The sequence below is a fragment of the Thermobia domestica genome, chromosome 9 (assembly GCF_964235325.1).
Source record: "Thermobia domestica chromosome 9, izTheDome1.hap1.1, whole genome shotgun sequence".
Classification (NCBI taxonomy): Eukaryota; Metazoa; Arthropoda; class Insecta; order Zygentoma; family Lepismatidae; genus Thermobia; species Thermobia domestica.
In genome coordinates this window covers 127,201,765-127,218,436 of record NC_137462.1, presented here as the reverse complement: position 1 = coordinate 127,218,436, position 16,672 = coordinate 127,201,765, and the positions used below count along the sequence as shown (strand labels likewise).

General features: G+C 35.0%; 1 long non-coding RNA gene across 1 annotated transcript in view; it reads right to left on the bottom strand.

Annotated features, from left to right (window-relative positions):
- The window catches only part of LOC145695004 (uncharacterized), a 261,336-nt gene that overhangs the window by 53,464 nt on the left and 191,200 nt on the right, over positions 1-16,672 (bottom strand). The gene's annotated exons all lie outside the window — the stretch shown is intronic.

The window sequence follows — 16,672 nt, the reverse complement described above, 5'->3', positions numbered from 1 at the left end:
ACGCTGAACCATGACTGATATGTAAAGTATTAGCCATTTCGTCCACTGTAATTCTTATGGTTTCCATCATCACACCCTCAACAACTTTCAAATTGTCCTCAGCCGTTGATGTCGACAGTCTGTCCGATCTTTCCCGTCACATAAAGAAGTTCTTCCCTGTTTGAAACGCTCTATCCATTCGTAGATCTTGCTTCGCGGTAAACAACTGTCATCATACTGCGCTTGTATTCGACGAATAGTTTCCGCAGGTTTAACACCTTCCGCAAACAAAAAATGAATCACTGTCCTCATTTCCTCCTTGGTGCAGATCGACAATGAAGCTGTCACGTTTAACGGTCTGCTACACTCCAACGACTAACGCGGGAATAAGAGTGACACATTGCGTAGAAGTGTTGACAGACGACACTAATTCAACGCTGGATACTAACTGTGTTATCAAACCCTAGTGCGAGAAATTGTTCCTTTACTTTTTGACTTCTCCTCGTACATTTCATAACAGAAAAAACTGCAACTGAAACTATATCTAATGTTTCAAAAATTTTCCAATAAAGAATAAAAGGCAACGCTTATTATAAACTTTCAAAAATATATAAACCATAGCTTTAATTATTTTTGTCACTCAAAAAATTTATGGGCCCTAGACTCCCCGGCCCCAAGCTAAACCCGCTACTGTTTTTTGACGTGTAGTTTCAACTACTCTCATTAATAAAGGAAAGAATATTGATTGATTAGAGTTTCATGTCACTTTCAGAACCGAGGATACGAGACAGGAGCTTTAGCTTAACGGAGTGCACGGTGGCTGCCGATGTTAGTTAGTCGAAATGTCTCAGGCGTTAGGCAGATGAAGGTGAGTCCTACTGAATACCGTGGACATTTTTTAAAGGAGTTTACTATACAAAAAAACTATTTTTACAGTATATTTACTCTACCTGTCCGTGTGTCCGTCCGGGAGGCACAAAATCTCAACAAATACTTAATGGATCACAGTTAATTTTGACCAGGATGTAGAGGGTAAAAAGTAAGCAATCCATTATAGAAACTGATGGAAATTTACCATTTCTGATTTTAACGGTGATCGCTATAGAGCGAAAATGGTGGTAGATACCGAAAAGCGGTTTCTGGCAATGAATTAAAGTGTCCAAAAATACATTTAATCTCTATTCTTAATTCTCTACTAAGACCGGATGTGAAAGAAGACAGCAATATGTTGTACAAATATACGATATTCATATGTTTATTAGGAAATATGTACGGAGCATACGTTATCCGTATGCTACATACGTACTGAATTTTTTTCGCTTAGATGTTACAGTATGCCATTGCAGGATGTCTGATATCTAACAGTCTTCCGTATATTACATACGTATATATATGTTACTTGCATCAGTTATATAAGTCCATCTGTATGTCAGATCATGACCGTCTATATACAGTTCTTTCTTTTGCACGGAAAGCACGTTTATTTGGAACACTTATACGGAAAGTACATATAAAGAATACATTTTCAGTTATACATTTGTTGTAGGATATTACATAGAGTTGTTCGTTAAGTCCAAAAGCTAAGGATTTACGCATGTAACTTACGTTTTTACGCACGCTACATACGTTCCTTTTTTTCTCAGTGTTCCTTTTTTTGGGCGCAGAAGCATGAAATTGTGTTTGTATTATTCACTTTTACTCAGTATCGAAGACGAAGACAAATGAAACGCAGGGAGAGGAAGAGATTAGAAATATTATAGTGCGCAGAAACACCCAGTGGCACACACTAGTTATTATATATCGTCGTTGGAATAACCAATAGGTGTATCTCAAAAATTGCGATTTTTGAGTTAATGCTGGCGAATTATTAGGATTTTACGAAATCTGCCAATTACTGTAATAATCTGTATGTATGCGACGAAGGTTTCATCCCTGAGATATCGAGTTAATGTAAAGGCGGACCGGTCGGCAGACTTCGTAAAGTCTTATAAAGGCATCAGTGTTAACTCAAAATAATAATTTTTAAGATACGTCTATGTGTTATTCCAACTACGATAAGTGTAGCAATTATCTTAATAGTTTAGAGTTCACTTGTAGATTCGCATTCGCTGTTTCGAACTTTCCGACGGCATTTCCCACTTTTTTTAGTATATATATATTTGGTATATATATATATATATATATATATATATATATATATATATATATATATATATATATATATATATATATATATATATATATATATATATATTTCTGCTGTTATTCGAATATCCGAATTAATCACTTTCAATACTCAAATTCGTTATCTAAATAGTTGATAGAGTGTTTGTTCATTTTCTAAATTCAATAATTTTTTCCAATAAACGAATACTGGTCGAAAATTCCAAGAATCCAGCAGCCGAATATTCGAATAATGAATTATTTACATAATTCGATCAGTATTCCACACTTGGCGTCTTCAGTCTTTAAGGTGTTTCGCTAAGGTCACTCCAGTGTTCTTAAATTTAATGAATAAGTTGAAGACTATATATATATATATATATTTATATATATGTGTGTGTGTGTGTCTCATATGTTTTAATATTTAATTGACGATCGTTTCACCCGTGCTGTCACCAGCTTCCTCAGGCTCTGTGAAACACAGTGAAACGATTCGTCAGCTTATTATAGACCCTCTCAGAAACATTATAGATCTATAACTCACGTACTTTTAGTTCTGGAAATGGACGTAAAGTTCAAAAGATCTTAACTATACATACTGGAAAGCCTCACACTTTATTCTAAGTCACTTTTCTCTCATATCTCTTTATAGTATTTTTATTAATATTCGAAACAACGATTTAACATAGAACTACTCCAATTTTAATACATGCAACATCATCTCACCTAATTATCCAAGATATATATATATATATATATATATATATATATATATATATATATATATATATATATATATATATATATATATTGGATTTAAACAATCTTAAATAAGTTTACAATTAAGCAATTAAAATACAAAGTGTCCGAGAAGTCCTTCCCTGATTACAGAAATTGATAACTCAGGCTAGAAATAAGATAGAAATATGAAACTGGTGTTGAATTGTTTACAAACTATAAAAGTTTTTGTCTGTGCCGAACACGTGTACCAGATCTTGAAACCCTGCAGCAACGAATAACCACAGTCGTTGCATCGATTCCTCCAGTGATGTTGGCTAATGTGTGGATGGAAATTTGAATATCGCCTAGATGTGCTACGTGCTACCAAGGGTGCTCATGTGGAAGTGTACTGATATGACCAAAACTTTTATAGTTTGTAAACAATTCAACATCAGTTTCATATTTCTATCTTATTTCTAGCCTGAGTTATCAATTTCTGTAATCAGGGAAGGACTTCGTAATCTCATAGGTCTATATACAATTTTGAATTTAGCATTGTCTGTAATTGAAAGTCTTTACTTTGTTAGGGTGTGCGCCTTTGGTGCATCAGTCCTGACTTCAATTCCCGGTAGGTAAAAAAAAAAGAAAAAAAGTGCTAATTTCAAGAAACAAATTGAAGAATTAGTACTATGGTAGAGCTCCTTTGTGGCTAAGCGGTTAACGTAAGCGCCTTTGGCGTGGGAGAACCGGATTCGATTTCCGGCGGGAGATCATGTGGTTCGAATTCCACGTTAATCAGTAGGTCTACGTCTCATATAGCCTCGCTGCTGAACGGGACGTTAAACTCAAAATCAACTTAATATTATGGCTCACAAGATTTTTGTCTGGGTTGTTTTCTGGTAAGGAGACAACTTCACATACAAGTCATGAGAAGAAAGGAGAGAGAAAATGGAAAATAAAGAAGAAGAAGAAGAAGTGAACAACCTATACAAAACATATTCGTTATATAGACATAAACACAAACGCTTTGACTTTTTTTTATAGCAGGACGTTTACTTGAAAATAGTTTATAGGTTCATAACAAAAGTATCTAACACTTATTAAGAGAAAAAGATTATGCTTTCACCTATGTTCCTAAGTTGTTCCAGAAATTAGTCCTGAAGTGATGAGAAATGTGCATGTCCTAGGAAAGACTTGAACCCACGACTGGTATGACTTGTTCTCACTACTATAATAGACCACTTGTCCTTTCAAAACCAAACTTCTGTTGTTATAAAGCCCGCTTACTAAAGTAGATTTACTGAAGATAAATATAGGCATATGGAAACAAAAAAAGACTTCACTTTTGGGCTTTCATATTTACCCTTACCGTGTTAATTCTGTATAACATATCTCTTGAGGAATTATTTCAAATTTTTAAATGCATAAACCTTACGTAATATTATACATAATGGACAGCAAAACAAGCATTGTTTTGGTTTATCGTTTGTTTACAGATACATTTCAAAAAATTACTGAAAATCTTAATGTATACCTGCCATCTCTTTCACTGTGTTTTAATGGAAACGTGACCCATAATTCAGAGATAAACAAAAGAACCAGTTTTCCTCTTAGGTGGGTCGCTTGTTGATGTCCTGCAGAGGTACAAAAAACTTCCGTTTAAAAATCAGAAGTTAAAAGAACTGCAGTTAATAGCTGTGTAAGTAAAGGTTTAAACTTTCGCTAACCAACTCGATAATCAGAAATATATCTTTCAACACAATCATCTTATGGCTCATTGCATGATTATTTCCGAGAATAACTGCTATTTTTTTTTCTTAACTTTTTCTTTCTGTTTCTCGTATATTCGATGGATGTTGTAATGCAAGACGAAAGAAATACAGAATGGTAATCAGCGCAATTTTCCTTTCACAGCTGAATTAATGTTTTAAACTATAGTTAAGTTCTCGATATTTAGTGGTAGCATATTTCCCCCCCTCCCATTTAAACGTGATATGTAACAAAACAAAGGATTTAATACAGGTTTTTGAAAGCTTAATGTGCACATTTTGGTTATGATATCTGAGTTTGCAATTACAAACTTCAATTATTGGAACAACATAATTTAAAATTTAAACAAGAATTTTAGGAATGATCCAAAAAATGGACCCAAGAATTGCGATTTTGGCCAAGACTTTTAGGAATGATCAAAGAAATGCATCAAAAGATTGTGATCTTGGCCAATAATTAGTTTTTTGATCAGGGGCCACAAAATTTTTGAATGACCCCTAAATCGAGTTTTCCTATTTTTTTTACTGAATTAGCACATAATACTGAGATAACTGCTAGTTTGGGTTTGGCTACACTATATATAGTTCTACAGATAATAAGGCCTATAATAAAATTTTTGATTGAAATATATTGGATTTTTGACGCATTTTTAGATCATGGACCACAAAATTTTTGAATGATTCCTAAATCGAGTTTTCGTATTTTTTGCTGAATTAGCACATCAAACTGAGATAACTGATAGTTTGGGTTTCTCTACACTATATGCAGTTCTCCAGATATAAAGCCTACAAGAACATTTTTGCCTGAAATATATTGTATCTTTTGATTCAAAAAGGAAAAGAAGATAATCATATCCTTGATAATAACAAAAATAATAATGAATGTGTGTATGAGTGTGTCTGTCTGTTATCAGATTTTCGCATAGAAAAGGTTCATCTCCTAGAGCCACCAAATTTTGTACACAGACAGACGTCTAACAGATTAAATTGCGTACGAAGCCTCCCCCTTTTCTTCGATTTTCGGTTCGTTCAGTCGGATTTGGGAAGATGAAAAATTGTATCCGAGATTCTATCAACATTTCGCGCTGTTTTTTCCAACCTCTTGAATGTATGAAATAAACAATATGATTAGGTTGTGTAAGCTTACATAGCAGCAGAGGATAAACATATCTGGGAATGGAATAAAGACAATTCTTTTCCTCTTTTTATCCAAGTTTTGAATTATCCAGTTCCAGCAACGACGGGTACTTACTCTTTTCATTCAGGATATGAATTATCCAGTCCCAGCAACGACGAGTACTTACTCTTTTTATACAACTGCTGAATTATCAAGTTCTAGTAACGACGGGGACTTACACTTTTTATCCAAGTTCTGAATTATCCAGTTCTAGTAATGACGGGTATTCAATCTTTTTTTATCAAGTTCTGAATTATCCAGTCCTAGCAATGAAGGGTACTTACTCTTTTTATTCAAGTTCTGAATTATCCAGTTCCAGCGAAAACGGGTACTAATACTTTTCATCCAGAATCTGAATTATCCTGTTTCAGTAACGACGGGTACTTACTCTTTTTATCCAACTTCTGAATTATAAAGTCCTAATAACGACGGGTACTTACTCTTTTCATCCAGGATCTGAATTATCCAGTTCCAGCAACGAAGGGTACTTACTCTTTTTTATGAAAGTTCTGAATTATTCAGTCCTAATAACGACGGTTACTTACTCTTTTTATACAACTGCTGAATTATCAAGTCCTAGTAACGACGGGTACTTACACTTTTTATCCAAGTTCTGAATTATCCAGTTCTGGTAATGACGGGTATTCAATCTTTTTTTTATCAAGTTCTGAATTATCCAGTCCTAATAACGACGGATACTTTCTCTTTTCATCCAGGATCTGAATTATCCAGTTCCAGCAAAGAAGGGTACTTACTCCTTTTATTCGAGTTTTGAATTATCCAGTCCCAGCAAAGACGGGTACTTACTCTTTTCATCCAGGATATGTATTATCCTGTCCCAGCAACGAAGGGTACTTGCTCTTTTTTTATGAAAGTTCTGAATTATCCAGTCTAATAACGACGTGTACTTACCCTTTTTACCCAACTTCTGAATTATCCAGTTCCAGTAACGACGGGTACTTACTCTTTTTGTCGAACTTCTAAATTATCAAATCTTAGTAACGACGGGTACTTACTCCTTTTATCCAAGTTCTGTTTTATCCAGTCCTAATAACGACGGGTACTTGCTCTTTTTATCCAACTTCTGAATTATCCAGTTCCAGTAACGACGGGCACTCAAACTTTTTTATCAAGTTTTGAATTATCCAGTCCTAGCAATGAAGGGTACTTACTCTTTTATTCAAGTTCTGAATTATCCAGTCCTAATAACGACATGTACTTTCTCTTTTCATCCAGGATCTGAATTATCCACTTCCAGCAACGAAGGGAACTTACTCCTTTTATTCGAGTTCTCAATTATCCAGTCCCAGCAACGACGGGTACTTACTCTTTTCATCCAGGATCTGAATTATCCAGTTCCAGCAACGAAGGGTACTTACTCTTTTTTATGAAAGTTCTGAATTATTCAGTCCTAATAACGAAGGGTACTTACTCTTTTTATACAACTGCTGAATTATCAAGTCCTAGTAACGACGGGTACTTACTTCTTTTATCCAAGTTCTGTTTTATCCAGTCCTAATAACGACGGGTACTTGCTCTTTTTATCCAACTTCTGAATTATCCAGTTCCAGTAACGACGGGCACTCAAACTTTTTTTATCAAGTTTTGAATTATCCAGTCCTAGCAATGAAGGGTACTTACTCTTTTATTCAAGTTCTGAATTATCCAGTCCTAATAACGACAGGTACTTTCTCTTTTCATTCAGGATCTGAATTATCCAGTTCCAGCAACGAAGGGAACTTACTCCTTTTATTCGAGTTCTGAATTATCCAGTCCCAGCAACGACGGGTACTTACTCTTTTCATCCAGGATCTGAATTATCCAGTTCCAGCAACGAAGGGTACTTACTCTTTTTTATGAAAGTTCTGAATTATTCAGTCCTAATAACGACGGGTACTTACTCTTTTTATACAACTGCTGAATTATCAAGTCCTAGTAACGACGGGTACTTACACTTTTTATCCAAGTTCTGAATTATGCAGTTCTAGTAATGACGGGTATTCAATCTTTTTTTTATCAAGTTCTGAATTATCCAGTCCTAGCAATGAAGGGTACTTACTCTTTTTATTCAAGTTCTGAATTATCCAGTTCCAGCGAAGACGGGTACTAACACTTTTCATCCAGAATCTGAATTATCCTGTTCCAGTAACGACGGGTATTTACTCTCGTCATTCAGGATATAAATTATCCAGTCCCAGCAACGAAGGGTACTTACTCTTTTGATCCAAGTTCTGAATTATCCAGTCCTAATAACGACGGGTACTTACTCCTTTTATCCAAGTTCTGAATTATCCAGTCCTAATAACGACGGGTACTTACTCTTTTTATTCGAATTCTGAATTATCCAGTCCCAGCAACGACGGGTACTTAATCTTTTCATCCAGGATCTGAATTATCCAGTTCCAGCAACGATGAGTACTTACTCTTTTTATCTAAGTTCTGAATTATCCAGTTCTGGTAACGACGGATACTTACTCTTTTTATTCAACTTCTGAATTGTCCAGTCCCATCAACGACGCACATTGGAAAAATGCACAATCTGGCTTGCAAAAGTCCAAAATGAAGTTGCTTGAAATTGCGCCCGTACCTGTAATGAGTCACAAAGAAACCACAGATAACAGAAACAACAATAGAAAAAATATTACATTCTGCAGAGAAATGGGTTTGCACTATAAAATACGGGTTATGAAACAGCAGCAGGCACTACTAATAGTGATCAGATTTAGAGGGTCAAAGATCTTGCTCAACGTTCGCTCGATTATTAGGAATCGAGGACTGCTGCATTTGCTGCCGCAGGGATGTACTGTGATTGAAATACAAATTGACTGAAAAATTAAATGAATTTATCACAAGTAGCATACGTACAATATCGGAAGTTGCTGTTCGTATAAAAAAGTATTTGGTATTGCATTTTAATGGAAAATAATAAAGATATCCACCTATATCCACCTCCAAATATGTTTATGTGCAATATATGAATGTTCTTGTATGCAATAATAGCGATATTAGCTGCAGCAAACTGCAGTTTGATGATTTGTTAAATCATTTCAGATACGACTCCTATATCCCGGAGAGAGTTGTTTCAAATTTGGCTTGAAGAAAAACCCTAACTACCAAAAATACTGCAGTTGTGACATATGTCTGGAGCAGACTGGGACTGGAAAAGACAAACACAGATGAAAATGAGTACATTCAGCAGCAAGTAGACAATTTTAATAGCAAGTTGTATCAAAAATGGCAGAAATCGAATTGTGTACTGAAGGCATTTTTTATTACGAGAAGGTAAGAGCTTGATAACAATGACAGCTTTGTGCCTGAACAGCAACAAGATGATCCAGAATCAGGGTCATCATCCTGCAGCACACTGGGGAGACCACCGAAGTAATTTGAACAACTGTCTGTGTCAGCGAACAAGAGAAATTTTATTCCTTAGTGAAGACACATTCAACAGAAGAATTAGCATTTGCCACACAAAGTAGTTCATGTTTGTCTGGGGGAAGAGATGCAGCATACTTGTGGGGTATTGCTTCAGGGACCTCATCTTGTTACTGTTGAGGCACAAAGCTGGCATTGTTATTCAGCCACTTAATTTCTCGTGACAAAAATGCCTTCAGTACACGATTCGATTTTTGCCATTTTTGATACACCTTGCCATTAAAATTATTTACTTGCTGCTGAATGTATTCGTTTTCATCTGTGTTTGTCTTCTCCAGTCCCAGTTTGCTCCAAACATATGTTGCAACTGCAGCATTATTGGTAGTTACGGTTCTTCCTTTACGCCAAATTAGAAACAGCTCTCTCCAGGCTATAGACATCGTATCTGAAATGATTAAGCACATCATCAGATTGCAGTTTGCTGTAGCTAATATCACTATTATTTTATACAAGAACATTCATATATTGCACATAAACATATTTGGAGGTGGATATAGGTGGATATCTTTATTATTTTCCATTAAAATGCAATACCAAATACTTTTTTATACGAACAGCAACTTCCGATATTGTACGTATGCTACTTGTGATAAATTCATTTAATTTTTCAGTCAATTTGTATTTCAATCACAGTACATCCTTGCGGCAGCAAATGCAGCAGTCCTCGATTCCTAATAATCGAGCGAACGTTGAGCAAGATCTTTGACCCTCTAAATCTGATCACTATTAGTAGTGCCTGCTGCTGTTTCATAACCCGTATTTTATAGTGCAAACACATTTCTCTGCAGAATGTAATATTTTTTCTATTGTTGTTCCTGTTACCTGTGGTTTCTTTGTAACTCATTACAGATAAAATGGGTGCAATTCCAAGCAACTTCATTTGGACATTTGCACACATAGATTGTGCATTTCGTCCACTGTGGGACGGGTACTTACTCTTTTTATCCAAGTTCTGAATCCCCAAGAGGGAAACAATGTTATTAATATAACAAAACAATTTACAATATAGCAGTAATCAAGTCACCATTAGTAGTATTCAATAAATGCTGTTCGATATTATTTTTATTTATACATATCGGTATATAAATAATAATAATAAAAACACAATGTAATTGATACCATATATATAATTTTAAGTATTAAATATATCTATATCTAGGCTAGGACTAGAAGCGGGTCGCCAAAAGGTCACTTTGCCCGGGTGAAAAGTTAGCTTTGGTCCGCCCTTGAATCCAAAACCATGGATAGTGTTATTATATGAGTAAGGCGTTCTTTAAACTGTTCGTCTAATTAATTGTCGACTCTCCTTCTATTGTGGAAGACTATTTATCTCCATGAAAAGTCTGGAATCCGATACACGAGAAGAAATTCTATTGGTTCTTAGGTATTTGTTATTTTTTTTTTTTGGATTCATTAATTAGTGTTTAACGTTTTTTTAGCGCCTATCTGAGAAAGTGATGGAATGTCTCGGGTCACCAGTCCCGAGATATTGACCAAAAAATGGCCGATTTTTGTAGATTTAAGAAACCATATCTTGGGAACAATAAGTTATAGAGAGATGATATTGGTGTTGGTCAATATCTAAGAGGATGGTGAACATTTTGGTACCAAATAGTAACCGGTGGCCACCAGTTAGTATCGGTACTGAAATGTTTACCATCCTCTTAGGTATTGATTAACACCAATATCATCTCTATCAGATTTATCGTTCCCGAGATTGCCAAAAAATAGTTTCGATTTCGGGAGATTTCAGGAGCCATATCTCGGGAACCGTAAGTCATAAAGAGATGATATTTTGCGAGAAACAGGAGAAGTGTGGAAGATGAAGATTTATTTTTACATGTAGGAACAACCACAGTTATCATTCCTGCTCCATCTCTCCATTCTTTTTAAGTTCGTTCTGGCAATGGTCTTGGAGCATTCTCAACTGGCTTTTTGTGAATTTTATGTAAATTCATTTTCTAAAGGAAGATTTCCACATCACGTGGAGAACATCTCATACAGAACCACGTACAGGACCATTTTGCAGACCATCAATCAGAGACATGGATTTTGCTTTGAAGCCAACAGTGAGGAACGTGTATCGGCTTCACAGAAGAACAAATCTTCAGCACTATACCTGTTTTGAGCTGTTTGGACTTCTTGCGTACAGATGTCGCAGTATTTCTCCATTGCCATTTACAAAATTGCTGAAAAGCTAGACGTCCTTTGGCTTCATGCAAAGTAAATTCATATTCTTCATTCATAATGGAACAGAAAAGCGTTGGTTCCTGTTGGGTTTTGATTTCGGATTCAGAACCAATTTTCCCGAAAAAGCTCATTTAAGTGCGGAACTGAAAGAGTTTCTGGTAAAAAAAAAAAAAAAAAAAAAAAAAAAAAGATCCGGTATCGAAACCAATTTTCTGAGAAAATCGTATACAGGCTGGAATTTTATGGGAAAAATCCTATTCTGGTTCCGGATCAAAAGCCAATTTTTCGGGAGGAAAGTTTTATTAGCTCCTGTGTTTCCGGAGCCGATATTGAAATGGAAGCAAAATTCCAGACAAAAAAGAGAAATAGATTTTGTAACCAAACTAATCTATCGTTGTTCTAGGTGATTAATCCCGAGTTATCACTTCACAGTTATACTCAACATCGTTTGCAGCTTGTAACGATTGTCAGTTAACTGACTTTGGTTTCCGGTCTCGTGAACAGAACCGATATGTCAACATCTACTTCAGGAATTTAAATAGAACCGATACATTGAAATGTATTTCGATTCATTTTTCGAATCCCACCAAATTAAAACGTTTATTTAGCGTATCACGAGACCGAATCCAGGATATTTTCGGATCCGTTGTGATTAGCAAACCTACCTTTACATAACAAATATAAAGTTGTTTCGAACGGAACCGGGGGTCTCGAGATTACAAGGGAAGAAGACTTACTATTGCACTTCATAATATACGTATATATCAGTGTTTGAACATGCTTTTAAAAACGACTTTTGATCATAGTTTAATATGTCCGAAAATGTTCTGAATTGTTCTAACAGTGGACAAAAATGTCTAGAATGCATCCCAACAGTGGTTAATAGAAACTGCCCTAAAAGAAATAAAAATGAACCTGAACTTCTGATATGTCCAAGCAAACAAGTTCAAAATGTATAAATGGCAATGTATATTGTGTCCTAATACTATTTAAAAGTCGTTTTTGAACGTATACTAATTGGGCATATCAGAAGTTCAGACACATTTTGAACACAAGAGTTACTATTAATCATTATTAGGATTCATTCTAGACATTTTTTGTTCACTGGTAGAGCACTTTAGGACACTTTTTAATATGTTAAACAATGACGAAGAAAGATACTAAAAGATGTCCAAATCACGTTCAAACACTTATTTAATTATTTATTGCAGTGACTCACGCTTCAGCTCGTTGTGTATTTTAACAAGTTGGACATTGTGCTTTCAGGATCTTCGTTAAACTAACTCACTTTTTAAAATTAAATTTTAGTAGGCCTACAATTTAAAGACAATGTAGATCATCAAAATATTAGAATGTGAGTCAGACAATATCCTAAAAAGAATGACATTATATAAACTATAAATAACTTTCCAAACCTTCATTATAGGACAAAAATCTGAGTGTTCAAAGATATGATATCATGATTTTCAGATACTCATTAGGGAAGGTCGCGAGTTGTTACTCTGATTTCATATTGATACTATGTTCAATCGACTCGTTTTTACATATGAAACAATTACGCAAAGGGAAAAATCCTCAACCGGAAGTGTGTTCGAATTACGACCGTTCAAAGTTCAAAATTGGATTTTGTGAATAGTTTGAAAAGTTACCACTTTTTGTGATAGACGCTTCAATTTTGGTATCGGGGAGTTTTCTTGGGTACCAACACAGTGGTGAGGTAAAAGGATACGCAGTCTGCAAGATAAGGGCACTTATTGGGGAAGGCATGAATGGCAATGACGTCATACAACTTGGAAATTGCCTCTTGTTTGGCACACAGAATCGATAAGCTAATAAAATGTATTTGTTGACACCTATTCGACTATATTATCATTCAAATATCAGTTTCCTGTGTGGCCACCTTCAAACTGAACAATGATATTTGTCTCCGAAACGTTTTGCCAGGCGTGCAAAACTCAACGAAGAACGTCATGGTATTCATAATTAACCTTGTGATAATCTATCATTGTGATGTTCTTTCTCATCTGTAGGTAGGAGTGAGACATATATTTTCTTAAAAGGCTCTGTCACTAATGTGTTGTTTTGCCCAGATCAGCTGTCAAACAAAAATTTTGCAGCACTGGACCGCACAACACAGTATCATATGTGGAAAACAAAGATCAGTTTATGTTAAACTGAAGTTATTCCAAATAAATTATCCACCACAGGCTGGCATTGACAGTGAATACGAATGCCAGTTTACACCACCGGCATTTTATTTGTTGTCAATCGCGCGAAGTTAGTGCTTCAAATTAATCGCGCTGCGCCACAGTGGTCGGCTGCGGAACTATCCTGAGCGGTACTCCGAACCCTGTCGGTCTATGCTTATGCATTGCAGAATATGGTGCTTTAATATATCATCGCTTGCCACATATTTTAGTTTTCAGTGAATTGAAATGCCGATTATGGGAAAATATTGGTCAAACTCCAGGAAATATTTGAAGATATTTAGCGACAAAATAGTCCGAAAAATTAGAAAAGAAAATGATTAGCGGGAATGTGCGCTTAGAGCTGTGAAAAAGGTGGCTTTTATTCTGGAGAAAACCGATGTTTGCATACATTGTCGCTAGCCGATTTTTGTTCTTTGGCCACATTTGGCCGATTATCCTAAAATATTCCCTGAAGTTTGATCAATATTTTCCAACAATCGACGTTAAAATCCGTTGATAAATTATTTTTAAAAAATTGATAGCGATGAGATATTGAAACACCGTCTTTCACAGAGGCAGACTGGGTTCGGACTCTCGTTCGCGTTAGTTTCGCGGCCAAACGTTTCGGAGACAAATGTCATTGTTCAATTTGAATGTGGCCACACAGGAAAGTGCCATTTTAATGACAATACAGTCTAATAGGGGTGGAAAATACATTTTATCAGCCTATCGACTCAGTGTTCCAAACAGAAGGCAATTTCAAGTTGTAACACCATTACCTTTCACCTCTTCCATAACAAGTGTCCTTATTCTGCAAAATGCGTAAGTTTTGACCTCACCACTGTTATGGCAGCCAAGAAAACCTCTCGATACCAAAAATGAAGCATGTATTTCAAAATATAGTTACTTCAGATCTTTTGCAAAATCTGTTCAATTTTGAACTTTGAACACTCGTAATTCGAGCACGCTTTCGATCGAGGATTTCTCCGTTTGTGTAATTGTTTTATATGTAAAAGCGAGTCGATTAAACATAGTATCAATATGAAGTCAGAGTAACACCTTGCGACCTTCCCTAGTCAGATTCTGTACTATACTAAAAGTATTGGAAACAACTTCATTTAGTGATATTTTTCAGATTCTACCTAGCTCAGTTTGTAAAATTTTAATAATGTTGTTCGTTGCCTTTAAGTTATTGACTGATAGTCAAGAAAGTAGAGAGAAGCTATGATTACCCACTAGACGAGCCGAGCCGAAGATCTTAGAATAGAAACAGACACATTTTCCAAGACGAGACATTAATTTAGCGACATCTTTTTGAAACGAAACAGACTTGACGCTGGTTTCGTAGGAGGAGAGGCATAATGAAGATGTATAAGATTTCTGATGTTACTACGTACTCTAAAGCCATGCACGTACACAGAAATTTTTGTCGGGGTGTTTCAAAATCGATCGATTGGAATAGGTCCCGACTAATGTAAGTAGTCCTCTCGTAAGTGCACTCCTGGTGAGAACAAAACAGAAGTATGTTTATTAAAAAGAATTACGATATTGTTTGGAGGAAAGGTTGGTCCAAACTCGCAAGACCCATGAGTGCATTCCTGTGCTCTAAGCAAATAGTAATGTAGTAACCATAATAAAATGCGTTTTCAGGTCTCGAAAGAAAAATAATCGTTAACTTTGAAGTTCAAAGAACTTCAAAATCCATTTTATGGAAAGTAGATTTACATCAAATTCGGTACAATTAATACATGACATAGTTTTCGAGGTATTGATCAGAAGTTCCAATCAGCACAAAGCTATGAAATTATTTGTTTTGCTGCTAATAATCTGACAAAAAGCATGATTTACGGGATTTTGGGTATAACCAAACATATAATTTGGGTTCATGTTAAATTCACTGAAATTAATATAAATGGTTCCATTTTCCTGTTCCCAATCGATGTTTTCAATAGAGGCAAAACAAGGATTTTTTTTTTTACTATGCACTCTCAAAGCGTGATTGCATCTAGAATTAAAGCAGTTAAAATTTAAAAATAGATTTTTCAAATAATCGTTTTTTTAATATTAAAAATGAATATTCGAATGACACCAAACAAATTAATAGAATAATTTTAGGAATAGTACTCAGAATCGTATAAATTATCAATTTTGACAGAATTTGTTTGAATCCCGACTGAATACGTTACGATCCAATTGCTTCTATGACATTTTCTTCCTTGCTGAGATGAATTTTTAGATCTCTTAAGAAATATAGTTAGTTAGTAGGAAAAAAAAGAAGAAACAGTATATACGGAGGTTTTTGATCAAGTATTTTCTATACTCGAATTACAAAATACACGAATTCGAACTAAACCCATTTTCCATGAAAGAAAGTTTGCCTTTACACAATAGAGACGAAGAGCCTTATAAAAAAAAATCTGTTAAAATTAGCGCCTTTGCTTAAAATATACTGAGTTAGATATTTGGAGAAGAAATAGTTTTCATGAGACTACGCAGTTGGAGAGAAACCACCAATAAACTGTACGGCCCTTAAAATGTGCGGAAGGACACTTATCATCTTCTTTATCCAAAATCCTTGAAGAATATCATACAATGACCTTTTAAGCATGGTTACACGTACATTATTGTAGCAAATGTACGTAGTAAAAATACGTATATAAATATGGAGATAATAAGACATAGTAATAGACTATTATTGTAAATCCAATACACAATGCGCTCATCTTTTAATTATTACTATTATTAATAATAATAATAACAAAAGGTTAACAACGTTGTTTGATTTAGACCTTTTTCTTACTTAAAAGAAAGGAAGATAAGTAAGGGATTGACGGCATAAAATAAGATATTAAGGTACAAAGCAGCTCATCCTTGAAGTTCAAACAATGAACATAAAAATCTTCCAAACTCCAGGAGATAAAATATTTCACTTAATGTTTCTTCTCCAAAGTAGATAGCTTAATGTCTCTTTTTTTAATTGCTTTTCAGCTCCTTAAAAAATTTATATTCTTAAGAAACAATAAGAATAAGAAAAAAAAACTTCCACACTA